At 47.8% G+C, this 13,808-nt stretch overlaps 2 long non-coding RNA genes across 2 annotated transcripts in view; both read left to right on the top strand.

Moving 5' to 3' along the window:
* Gm40245 overlaps positions 1–7,228 on the top strand; it is a 37,010-nt gene extending 29,782 nt beyond the window's left edge. Inside the window, exon 3 of the long non-coding RNA XR_868135.1 lies at positions 6,034–7,228. This is a non-coding gene — a long non-coding RNA (predicted gene, 40245). The remainder of the gene's footprint in view (positions 1–6,033) is intronic.
* Positions 1–13,808, top strand: part of Gm32611 — a 144,273-nt gene that overhangs the window by 33,682 nt on the left and 96,783 nt on the right. The gene's annotated exons all lie outside the window — the stretch shown is intronic.

Below are 13,808 nucleotides of genomic sequence, written 5' to 3' on the forward strand. Positions count from 1 at the left end.
CTTGGGGGCTTTCTCTGGACTCACCTAGGAGGGTCAGTGACCTTGAGACTTGAAAGAAATGAGAAGGGCAGCAGGGACCTGAGTTCAGAAGCCTTGGTGGGGGTGAGGGACCTGAGGTCTTCTAGGATGGGGAAGATTCTCTTTACACCCAATCTCCATCCAGGCTCACACATTAGGTCCCTTACAGAAGTTCACATCTATAATCATATCTAGAGACCAGTTCATTACCCCAACCTTGTACCCCATGGCCCTCCAAACCACTGGTGTGTAGATCTGCTTAGTGTGCTCACTGGATTCTTCTGAACCATGGGCAGAGCCTCCAGTACCTCATCAGGCGAAAGTGAAGCTATCTCTACCCTCTCTGTCCATCTGGTGCATCCATCCAGGCATCCAGGCACCCATTCATACATGCATCACGTATCCACCCATCCATCCAGACATCCATTCTTCCTTCCTTTTTAAAATTAAAATATATATTTTAAGTGTGTGAGTGTTTTGCTTGCAAGTATATTTGCATAATGTTCATGCCTGGTGCCCAAGGATGAACGTGTGTGTGTGTGTGCGTGTGTGTGTGTGTGTGTGTGTGTGTGTGTGTGTGTGAGAGAGAGAGAGAGAGAGAGAGAGAGAGAGAGAGAGAGAGAAAGCATGTGCGTGCGTGTATATGTATGCGCTGAATGCATATGGATGTGTGAATGTGGGTATGTTCCTATGTGTGCATACATGGTGGCCATGGCTAAGTATCAGGTGTCATCCTCTATAACCGTCTACCTTAGTGTCTGAGACAGACTTCTCCATTAAGCTGGGAGCTCACCTGTCTGGCTAGCAAGCTCCCAGAAGCCACTTTGCCTTCTGCTTCTAGGCTTACAGGAACACATAAACAGGCCTGGCTTCTTGTTATTTTTTAATAGACACATGAACAGCGTAACTTCATCAGATGCACCATCACTCCATTCTGTCTCTGACTTTCTCTGTAGGTGCTGGGGATTTGAACTCAGGTCCTCATGCTTGCAGAGCAAGTGCTATATCCCTTGCTCACATCTGACTTTTAAAATGTGGATTCTGGGAGCAGAATCTCCAGCCTCGTACGTGTGAGTACTTTACTTAGCTTTCTCCTTAGTCCCCAAGAACATTCTTAGAGGAAAAAAAAAGCCTCTTGGATTTCCATGGGCTCCAATATTCCTAAGTAGTCCCAAGTTTGCACTCCAGATTGGAGGGCAAGCTTCTGAGACAGGGTCTCATTATATACCCCACACTGGAACTTACGATGGCCTCGGCCTCCTGTGGGCTGGGATTACAGGTGTGTGCGGCCGTGCCAGGATGGAGGACATTTTTAAAGGCTGAGCAGATTGCACTGTGGAGCAGTCAGCTGTTCGCTCCAGAAACTCACCTCCTATTGAGAATTACCGATGCTCCTTCATCCAGCAGGATTCAATTATACCTCATTACTCTCCCTCATCTTAAGTGATGATTGAAACCTTTCTGGGGGTTATAGATCTTTCTGAGAGATTGCAGAAAACTGAAGACCTCCTTTGAGAAAAATGGTATGCTTCAACAGTGTGTGCGTGCCGTGCTGAGAGACTTCCACGCCTGTGATTCCTCTGGTCCCAAGCAAAGAATGTTCCACCTCATTGATACTCTTTCATGGTATCTTTTTTTTTTTTTTTTTTGAGACAGGGTTTCTTTATCTGTCCCCGGCTGTGCTGGAACTCACTCTGTAGTGGCCTTGAACTCAGAGATCCCCCCCGCCTCTGCTTCCCAAGTGCTGGGATCAAAGGGGTGCCCTGCCACCACCGCCGGCATCACAGTTGTCTTTTTAAGAGCTTATTTTATGTGTTTGGGAGTTTTGCTTTTATGTACATATGCACACCCTGTGTGCATTTGTGCCCTCGGTGGTCAGAAGTGGGAGTTGGAGCCCCAGGAACTGAAGTTACAGGTGGTCTTGAGCCAGCGCGTGGGTGCTGGGAACCAAACCCATGTTCTCTGTAAGAGGAGGTGATCTGAACTGCCAAGTTATCTCCCGGCCTCCCTGTGAGACTTTGTGGCCTTCCTTTTCTCTCTCTTTTCCTTTGCATGCCTATGTGTGTGGTGTGAATGCAGGTTTGCAGGCGTGTGTACACATGTGTATGTACTTGTGGACATGGATGTTCACACATGTGGAGACCTACAATCGGTTTGTGTAATCAGGCAACTTCTTTGCTTTCTTCTTTCTCTTTCTTCTTTCTTTCTTTCTTTCTTTCTTTCTTTCTTTCTTTCTTTCTTTCTTTCTTTCTCTCTCTCTCTCTTTCTTTCTCTCTCTCTCTCTTCCTTCCTTCTTTTCTTTCTTTCTTTTTTCTTTCTTTCTTTCTTTCTAAAAGCAACGAAAACCCCTGTTTATTATAAAATGTAGCGAATAAAAGAAAAAACTCACACCTTAAAATTGATCAACCAGACCCAAAGGCGATCCAACTCAGTGATCAGCTGGGATAGCATTTGGAGTGGAGGATATGGAGTGTCACATTGGAGTTTATGTTCTTTCTATTCATTGAGAGGCAGGATGTCTTGAGAAGGTATTTCCTGATGTTCTAACCAGCCAGCTTGCTCCGAGGATCCCTGGTTTCTGTCTCTGGGGTGCCGAGATTACGGATGGCCACCACGCGCCACCCCCCACCCCGCGCCCACCACACCTACCATGCCCCACCACACCCACCATGCTCTCCTCCCCACGCCCACCTGACTTTTAACATGGGTTCTGAGGCCCTAAACTTTGGTTCTTACCCTTGTGTGAAAGATACCTTATCCGTTGAGCCTCCCACTCCTATGGCTCCTGTCTCTTCATGTAGCCTTTATACACGTGGCATTATTAATACTCTAGCACTTGAATAATGTCTCTGGGTCCCATGGATTTCTCAGCAGCATCTCTAAGATGCCATTTAAGATGCCAACAAAAGGGCTACCCCCCAGTGCCAGAGACTGGCATGTTATCTGATGCTTCTCTAATTTTTTGTTTGTTTTGAGACAGGGTTTCCCTATGTATCCTAGGCTAGCCTTGAACTCGTGATTTTCCTTGAACTCGAGCTCCTCCCTCGCTGTGCATCTGTTGTTTCTCCTAACTGGCCACACATCTCAGTAATCCTGGACAGGGAGTCTACATATAAGCCACAGACAAAATAAGTGGGGGATACATGTACCATCCCTCCCTGCCCTGCACCCATGACAGACAGTGCTAATAAATCACAGCTCTCTTTCTCATTGGGCCCAGCCATGGTCTCATAATCCTTCTCAAATAGTAATTTAGGCAGACATCACCAATCCATCAAGCTGGCAGGTAAAGGGAGTATATTTGCTATCCTGGTTGCGAGAACGTGATTGGGCCCTTGGGTTCCTGACAACCTCTTGTCAGTCTAGGATCTCAGGACCCATATTTCAGCTGGTCCAGGAGCCCAGGCATCTGGTAGGCTTGGAGAGTCCTTAGCCACTATCTGTGTGTGTCCCCAGGGCTCTTGCCTATTCTCTGTATCCACTTGCCCACTCTTCGGTGGAATAGCTCCATCACCCTTTGCTTTCCTCGTGTTTTACACTGGGAACCTCTGAGATGCTCGGTATCTGAAGTTTGGAAGTCAAGAGTCTGAACCATTCCCTATCTCCAAACTCTTTCCCGGTGTCCCTTGTCACCATGCCCTGTCCTCTAACACTTCATTGTTTCCCAACACTTTGAGCTTACACACACACACACACACACACACACACACACACACACACACACATATTTGCTCACACTAGCACACACAGGTTTGCATACCTACCTACTTACACTGGCACACACATACATGCACATGCATACTACATATGTGCACACACACACACACTTGCCCACACTAGCACACACATACCTGCTCACACTAGCACACACATGCATACACACACACTTGCTCACACTAACACACACAGGTTTGCACACACACACCTACTAACACTGGCACACACATGCATGCACACACACATACACACACATGCACACATACACACATGCACACATACACACACATGCACACACGTTACACATACACACATGCACACACACATATACACACACATCCTGTCCTAGTTCATACGATTATATCTGCCTGCCTTCCCCCATCCTAGTTTTTCCAATGTCTGGTAACCACTATCCTTCTTGGCAGTACTGGGAATTGAACCAGGGGCCTTACACATACATATTAGCTTAACATTCTACCACTGAGTTATGCCCCTCAGGTATAGCTTCTTTCCAGACCTTTCTCAAATGATGTCTGCTCTGTAATGTCCTGTGTGTCCCTTTGTGGGGTTAGGACTCTCATGTCTCCATCTCTCTCAAGTGTTCACATCTCTATCCTGGTACCTTGACTCTGTGATGGTTTCTGAGTGACTGACATTCACTGGGTGTGGACCGCACACCTCTGTCCCTCTTGAGCCATATGTATTTTATGGTTGTAGCATCCAAAGCAAAAGCCAGCCTTTCCCATTTACACAGTGCTTCCCTTTCTCCTTGCAGAAGAATCCCTCATTGAGACTCATAGGCAACTTGCAGCTTATGCAGGTCTGCACTGGCCAGCAGTGCCACTGCCAACCCTAGGAAAACCCAGAGGTTGAGTTGTAGGACTTGAATCCACTGCTTCTTCCAGGTCCCCTGGGTTCCTCTCTAGTAGGTAGGAGAGGCTGGTGGCATAAATTGAGACTGAGCTCGGTGGGAGACAATAGGCAGCTACTGTTTATATGCCAGGTCAGAGAATGTGTTCCTCAGGGAGCCCACACCATCCACATGTGAACTCCTTTTGGTTGTCAGCACGATACTGTGTGACTTTATTATTCCCACTGCACAGATGAGAGAACAGGCCATGGAGATGGCCTTATGCTCATCTCTCTGGGTAAATGGGGAAGCAGTGGCCAACAGGACTGGAGGGAGGTCATGAGCTTGAGAAGGACAGTGGTGGTGTTCTGATTGTGGTCTTCTTAAAGCCATGCTTGGCCTTTGACTGGGGCAGCAGGATTGGTGTGTCTTCTTGGAAGTTTCAATAGAAAGGGTTAGGGAAGGTATGTGCATAAAGCCCCTGGTGCATTACAGAGGATCGGTAACCAGGAGTCGAGGTTGTTAACTGTCTAATTGTTCATCTGTCCACTTCCCTCCTGAGCCTTATCAGACTTTAGTAATGATCTTTAATGGGTCTTTAGTAATGATCTCTCTCTCTCTCTCTCTCTCTCTCTCTCTCTCACACACACACACACACACACACACACACACCAAAAGCAATCAAGACCTCGTCATCTCCCAGAGGCCCTGGTCAATGGTCCAAGGAGGAACAGAGCCTCACAAGTGACTGTCCTTCCCAGTGAGCTGCCAAGTGAGTCCTAACTGTGCCTTCCTTCCTGATATGTGGATGCTGGACAGAGCGCTAGAGCCAGGGACGCTATTGTGTGGGCAGAGGATAATTTCCAGTGCTGGTCAGGATGACACATTTGTGAGTGACCCATTGTACAAGGTCAAGAGCAACCAATGTAGAGCTCAGTCCAAAAGAGGGCGCAGATATCTGTCTGTCTGTCTGTCTGTCTGTCTGTCTGTCTGTCTGTCTGCAGGGTGCCTGGCGTTGTTTTCTTTCTCCACCCCCTCCTGACCCAGGTTTTAGGGTTGCATGGTGCTTGCTGAGCATAGCCTGTCCTATAGATAGGAGAGAAAACAGAGCAGCATAGGCCAAGGATGGGGAAAGCCATGTTTTACTCCTGTTGGGTACTTAGCGGAGTTTGCTCCTGGACATGCTGCCTTCCTCCTCTGGGAGTCTCCTAGCCTCAGCACCAATGGGATGTGCCCAGCTCCAGAAATCGGAGTCTGGTTACAAATTGGCTCAGCTGAAGGACTCAGCCAAGGGTCCATTACAAGAGGAGGGGGTTCACCCCAACCTTTGGAAAGGAAGAAGAGGTGTCCTTTCCTGGACTATCTGGGGTTGTACTTCTGAAGATAGTGGGACTTCTGAAGGTGCCCTCTGGCTCAGAGAGACTGTGACACCACTGTACATTTTGCAGGGTGACAAGCCCTGGTCACATCCACGCTGCAGATTGCCTCCGAAGCGTTTCCCGGTGATTCTGTAAAGATCCAGGTCTCGACTCTGCTGCAAAATGAATGAACTGCTCATCTCACCGGCTCGGAGCGCACCCGGGCCAAACTTCTCGCTTGGCTTTTATGGGGCTAATACATCTGCAGACCGAATGTATTATTTCGGAAAACTTTCTTTCCCCTTTCTCCCCTCCCCTGCCCTTGCCCAGAAAAACTTATTCCTTTGGCGGAAATGGTTTCATCAACGTCTTTAAAAAACCACTCAGATCTTCTTGGCAACCTCGACTACCATAAGAGAGTAGCAGAGAGAATGCAAACGAAGCGGAGGGCATTAAAAACCCTCCTGCTCCAGCAGTTCGGAGTGGAGAAGGGCCCGATGATGGATGGTACCTGGTTTTCTGCTGAGCGATTTTGCTCTTTTTACAGCTGCCAATGGCTGATGTATTTCATCTTTTGTTTCCTTTATTGCCACTTAAGCAGCCGCCCTCAGGCGAGGGGTATGTCTCTGGGCACCCACTCATCCCACCCCCCATGGGAGGACTTCAGCCAGCTGTTCTGCAATTGATGCCTGATTGGGGAAGGCTCAGAGTGGCCCAGCTGGACGGGGTCCCCAGGGAGCACCCTGGCTACACTGCTGAGCTCAGCTGATGGGTCTGCTGAGGAGGTGGAAGCGCCTGGAGCTTTTGGGGACAGACATCTTATTTTCTTGCACTTGAGTGTAGACGAGGCCCGTTGTGTCAGCCTTTGGGCCATACATTGTGCTGGGAGCTGTGTAGATATAGAGATTTGGTGTTTCAGTTCTGTCTACAGAATCTTACCATAGGATGTTAAGATCAATTACCATGTGTGTGGTAGGAGCCTCCCTCTGGCACCTATACCCATCCCCACACATGCAGGCATGTGTTCATGCATGCACACAAGCACGCATGGATGCATACTTACCCATGACATGTAGGCGCATGAATCAGCATGCACAGAACAATGGCCAAGTCCTACCCACTCTCCAGTCTGAGTCTACCCAAACCCCTGTGCACATGCACACACACACATTTATGAACAACCCCCGGGGTAAAGAAGCCAAAGAGTGAAGCAAAACTGTGTTATCCACAACCAGAATTCATGTGCAGGCAAGAAAGCACCCGGGATGGGCTGGAGAGATGGCTTGGCAGTTAAGAGCACTGACTGCTCTTCCAGAGGTCCTGAGTTCAAATCCCAGCAACCACATGGTGGCTCACAACCATCTGTAATGAGATCTGACACCCTCTTCTGGTGTGTCTGAAGACAGCTACAGTCTACTTGCATATAATAATAAATAATCTTAAAAAAAAAAGGAAAGCACTCAGGAGGTGGCTATAGTACCAATATTGTCTCCATGAAGTGTCTTATGGCCATATGACCTTGGCCAAGTCTCTTAACCTTGCTGAGACTCAGTTTCCCCATTTGAAATGGAGTTCCAGATATAAGAAGCCATAGTTTTGTGAAATTAAAAACTTCAAAAGCCAACATGGGCTGGAGTGATATTCATGGTAGTACTTAATAATAGTTAACAAAGTATTAAGTATTAGGTCCTATGGGTAACACTATGTTAAGTGTTTTGTATATATTATTTCTTTTGATTAATCCTCTCAATAAATTTAAAACTCAGATACTATTATTAACTGTGTTTAGCAACTGAGAAAATGGGGGCTCAAAGAGGCAAAGTTATTAGCTCAAGCTCATAGTGGGTAATGGTGACATCTATATTTGAAGCCAGCCCAGACTCTCTCTTTTTTTTAAAGATTTATTTATTTATTTAATGTCTATGAGTACACCACTGCTCTCTTCAGACACCAGAAGAGGGCATCAGATCCCATTACAGATGGTTGTGAGTCACCATGTGGTTGCTGGGAGTTGAACTCAGGACTCCTGGAAGAGCAGTCAGTGCTTTTAACCTTTGAGTCATATCTCTAGCAGGAGCTCAGACTCCTAGCTGCATCATATACATACTAACTTGGATTGTTGTTGGTACCAGGGATCAGAAATGGGACCACACACATCAGCTGCCTTTGAAGGGCATACTGCTCAGTGAGGAGGTCTCTAGGGGCCACACAGTTAGAATGAGCTACTTGACTGATATGGGAAAGATTTGTGCTCTGTGAATGCCATACCCGCTCACAATAACAAATTCAAACTATAGAAGATCCACTAAAGCCATTCATTACCTTAGCCCCTTAGCCCAATATCTGAAGATGAGCCAAAAAGGTCAAGCCAAGGGAATAGGCTTTGAATGCCAAAAAGAGACTTGGAGGTCTCCTCCAGGCAGTATAAGCCTCTGGAAGAATGAAGTAGAAAGTCAGTCTATGGGGTATGTGGTATGATGGGTGCGTAGGGCTGTGTGTGCTTGTGTGTAGGCTGGCAGGTGAGCGTTGGGTTGGCTTGGGCAGGCAGTGTTCAGGTGGGACACTGTGATGCATGAAGGTGAAGGAATCCCGGGCGGAGATGAGAAGAGCGGGTTCAGAAGGAGCTGGAGGAACTGTCTGGATCTGTGGAGAGCTGGCTGCTGAAAAGGAGAACCCAGAACTGTGAAGACTTGACCTTGAACGGATGGTAGCAAGGTCATAGCTCTGGTGGCTGTAGATCAGTGGTGTTTGGGGATGTGCGGCAGAGAAGAATTGAGTGCCTCAAAATTGCCCCATCTAGATGAAAAGGCCAGTTCTGTTAGCTTCCATGGGGCTTTGAGTCCTAGCAAGACAGTCAAGGGCAAGGTTGAAACTGCTGCTTTGGGACTTGGCCTGCCCTCTCTGACCCTCTCCCACAGGACTGGGATGCTTCTTCATGCCCTGTGCCCTGGACAACCCTCTAAGAATTATCTTCCGAGCCTGCTACTCAGGACTCCAGAGATCCAAAATTGTGAGACCAAGGAAAGACATGGCCAAAGGGTAGGGCTGGAACTAATGGTCCAATAGATATGTTCAAACTGTGCCCCCCCCCCCAGGACTGCAGGTATCCCAGGATAGTGAATATGGCCTTTGTAGATCATCACACAATGATGTCAGAAGGTTGGATGGGCCTGGTAGCTGCTGTCAATTGTAGGAATTCCTTTATGAATGGTGGGAAGGGAAAAAGGATACAGCAGCAGCAGCAGCAGCAGCAAGCTAAAAGCCTTTAGCCACACTTCCCTCCATACTGCTGTGGAGGACAGAGGAGAAATGTACTTGGGCCAGGTGCTTAGGGAGAGAATCTAGGGAAAGGCAGAGGGAGAGGAGAGGGATTGGGAACTTTGAGAGATTCCAGGGATGATCAGGGCTCCTTTTTAATTGCTTTTGGCCACTGGATGGTATCTTTGAATGTAGAATCAGGTAAAACGAGGCCCCATGGGCAGAGGAATTCATTTGTGTTGTTCAAGCAAGGCTCCCCAGCCCCTTCCTTACCTTTTGTTTCTGGAAACAGGACACACGAGGCACAGATGCACACATTGTTAGTAAATTAATGATGGCTTTTAAGATTAATAGAGTCAGGGAGAAGGGGAACACAGGCTTCACACCTGGGCTGGAGGGACAGAAACCTGTTCAAAGCTGCAGGCTCATAAAGAGAACTCTAAGATTGTGGGGGTGCTCCTTAGAGGGGAGACTTGAAGTTGCAGCTAGGAAGCCCCCAGTGTCCCTTGTCGCTGTCTCTCGTTACCCTGTCTTTGCCTTCTCTGCTCCCCTTGTTCTTGTACCCTAGGGGATTCAACAGTAAACAGTGGCGATGTATCTTCTTCCTTTCCCAGTTCTGTGGTTTTGGAAGAACGTCACCATGGCAAGTGAGGGTGGGACAGGCTCAAGGTCTCCAAGCAGGGAGTCCCTAGCTCCAGCCTGGATTGTGACAGGCTTCAAAGAGCTGTTTCCACACAGGCAGGCAACCTGGTGGTCGTTCAGGGAGATAGCCCTCCTTGTTTGAGTGCGTAAGTACTATGCCAGCCTGAGATCGATGATAAAACTGAGATCGATGATAAAACTACGATTTTCCTTTCCTTGAAGGCAGAGCCCAGAGCATCCTCCACCTTAGCCCTGTAACCTGGTGTCCCACACAGCCTCCTCCTCTGGCCCAACTGGGGCCCCCTGGGGACCTTTGTGTTCCCCTCCCTGCTCTTAGCATCCTCCCATTGCTCCTGGTGGCAAGACTGTGGGGCAGGAAGCATGTCCAGGAGGGTCCTGTGCTCTGCCCCTCCTTAGTGACTAACTCCTTTCCCTAGAGCTCTGTGGATGCTCCTCCCCTCTCCATGGGCTCATGCTGTTGTCTTACAGAGGCATGCTGGGATTGCTTCTGACAAGGGAATGACCTTGGTTCCTCCCACATCCCTGGTCAGAGGCTGGGTTGCTCCAACTATGGACTTAGGACTAAGAAAGGGTAAAACCTTTTACCTTCAGTGAATGGCCTCTTCCAGATGTTTCTGAGCCCCAAATCCAGGAAGCAGATATTTCAATCTTACAAAAGGATAATGGGTTGGGTGTGGTAGTGTATACCTCCAGACCCATCTGTCAGGTTGAGGCTGGAGAACTATGAGTTTGTGAGTTTGAGGTTAGCCTGGGCTACACAGTAAGACCCTGTTACACACATACACACACACATACACACACACATACACACACACACACACACACACACACACACACACACACACACACACTGACATTCAGTGGGCTTTGGCTCTGTACCAGGCTTTGTTCTAAGTACTTGATTTATTCTACCTCTGTTCCTAGCCACCTTGTGAAGACATACGCTGGCATATTCATGTCCATTTTGAAGATGAGAAAACTGAGGCACAGCACACAGGTGATGTGCCCAAAGCCAGATTTAAATCCAGACAGCTTGGCTCTAGAAACCACCGTACATGGCCTTTCTTAGCCTGAACGTTTTGTGTCATTAAAAAAAAAATCAAATGTTATTTTGATATCATAACAGGGGAAAGATAGCACAGAATGCTTCAGGGGTTTTGTAGGGGAGGGCATCAAAATATCCTACCTTGAACTTACTCATTTTCTCCCCTCATTTTTATTTATATATGTGTGCCTGTCTGTTTAAATGCTACATGTGTGCAGAAGAAAGTGTTGGATCCCCCCTTGTTAGAAGGACCTGAAGATTTTAACTCTGGCTCCCTTCACTGTGCACTTAGAAAATTCTTGACCTGGTTCAAGGTCCCAGCCAGGGCCTTACACCGTTCTGCCTGGGCCTGGCCTCCAGCCTCTAGCGTTGGCATGAGCTGACAGGTTGAGCTTCAATCACGTGGTGTCAGGACCTTCTGGGCCCTCCTGGTAGGTGGATGGGGTCTGACACAGCTCATTCTCCCAGCCCTGCCTGCCAGGAGAGGCAGCAGCTTCCTGAAAAGAGGATCTCAAAGCCAGCTCACACCGCCCGCCCGCTCGCCTCGCCTGGCTCGGGCTCCCTCCTGACAGCCCCAGGCTGGCGGCAGATGGCTCGGCTTCTCAACTGCAGAGGAGGTGCTGCAGCATCAGGAGCTGATGAAACTTTGAGTTTCAGAGGCTGAGGGGCAGGTGTCGGTGGGTGGGGCTCCACTTGATTAAACCCCTCTCCACTGGCTTCCCAGGAGTGGGAAACACAGAAGCCTAAAACAGGGTCGGGTCTGCCTGCCCCAACTCAAGGGGACTTCTGAGGCAAGCCATCTCTGGCCTCAATGCCTCATTTGAACAACGGGGAACAGCAGTCTTTGAGGAAGTGGGAGAAGGAGAACTGGACTCCATTCTGCGTAAGAGTGAAGACTTAATGGTTGCCAGTATGAAGTCCAGTGGTAGGAGCTATGGGCATGTTATCCACTCAACAGATACCCATTGTGTCTACACAGTGTTCAGTGCTGTTTGAGCAAAGCCGTGTGAAGCCAAACAGCTCTTCTAAGCACTTTCTGTATACAGTAGTCCTCTCTTTTTATGGCTTGGTTTCCCTGCAGTTTTGCTTCCATGGGGTATCTGGTGTGGCAGCACGTTCCTGAAATCCCAGCTCTTGGAAGGGTGAGAGCGGGGACGCAGCACTCTGAAAATATCTCTTACATTCTCAGAGACTGGCGCTTTTGCTGGAGTGCCTCGGATTTCGCATGTAATCAACTTTTATAACCCAAGCCAACGCATAGCTGCAATTTTAAAGTGATATACTCTTCCATGTCTCTAACTTAGAGGGATGCACGTGTATTATTTGCTGAAAGTGGCAAATACAGAAGCTGAAAGCAACTGCCTACAATCTTCCATAAAAATTGACAGCATCCATTATGGATATTGGTTGGTAAACAATGATGTTTGTTTTCTGGGTCAGTTGGGATCAGTTGGAGCCAGCGACTTAATCCCATGTAAAACTCTGATGAAGACTTCTGTAAAGTACTGATTTCTTCCCCATGTTTTCTGTGCAGTTCAAGAAATACTGAGGAAAGCCCTTTGTTAGGGACAGACACACCACTCACAGGTGGAACAGACACACACACACAGTTCACACAACAGACAGAGCACACACACACAATTACACAGACAGAGATAGGCAGATACCACTCACATTCACACAGAAATATGCCAGACAGACAGACAGACAGATACGTGGGCAAACACCACTCACACAGATAGACACAGCACCAACAGACAGATAGACAATATAGATTATACAACAGACAGAACACACACACACACAGTCACACACACACACAGTCACACAGAGATAGACAGATGCCACTCACATACACACATACACATCTACTAGGCAGACAGACACATCACACACACACACACAGTCACACAGACAGGGATAGATGCCACTTACATACACACAGACACATCTACCAGGCAGACAGACACATTACACACACACACACACACACACACACACACACACACACACGATAGGCAGACATAGCTCCTACAACAGATAGACACACACACAAACTCAGGGAGAAGGAGATTCACAGAACTGCCTCCAGGCAGGCACAGGTTCAGACCCGGGAAACAGGACAAGAAGATGGAAGTCACAGGGATCATGACATAGAGAATTCAAACCTGGACTCACTTTAATTTCTCTCCTTAAATGGGACACCTATGAATTATTGTTGACTTGGAATAAATTGCTAATGCTCATAGACTGTGTAGGCGAGGATAGATCAGAAACAGGGTTGGCCTCCTAGGCACAGCAAGTGTTAAGATGAGCCAGGTCTCTGTGAGACCCTGTGTCAAAAAACAAAACAAAACAAAAAGACAAAAAACAAACAAACAAAAAAACCCTCAAACCACCACCACCAACAACAAAAAACCCCAAACCAACCACCACCACCAAAACCCACAACAGCATCAACTAAGAGTTATTTAAAGATTTATTTGTGTGTGTGTGTGTGTGTGTGTGTGTGTGTGTGTGTGTGTTTACCTATAGAGGCCAGAAGCAATGTATCCCCTAGAGCTGGAGTTGCAGGTAGCTGTGAACTACCTGACATGGTGCTGGGAACTGAACCTGGGTCCTCCGCCAGAGTAACACACTCTTAACTGAGCCACACTGAGCCACCTCTCCAGTCCCTGAAGAATTAATTCTAACAACAAGTTTTAAGGTGGGTACTATTCTACTTCTTATTTTATAGGTGTCCAAAAAGAATGAGACACAAAGAGACTGAGTGGTTTGCACAAGGTCAAACAGTTGGTGGACACCCACTTCTGGACCTGCTCGCCTAAGTGGAGCTCTGGAGTTTATATTCTTAAACCTCACGTGCTGCACACATGAATGAACCTGACCTGAGAGCCTT

Source organism: Mus musculus, chromosome 4 (assembly GCF_000001635.26).
Source record: "Mus musculus strain C57BL/6J chromosome 4, GRCm38.p6 C57BL/6J".
Classification (NCBI taxonomy): domain Eukaryota; kingdom Metazoa; phylum Chordata; class Mammalia; order Rodentia; family Muridae; genus Mus; species Mus musculus.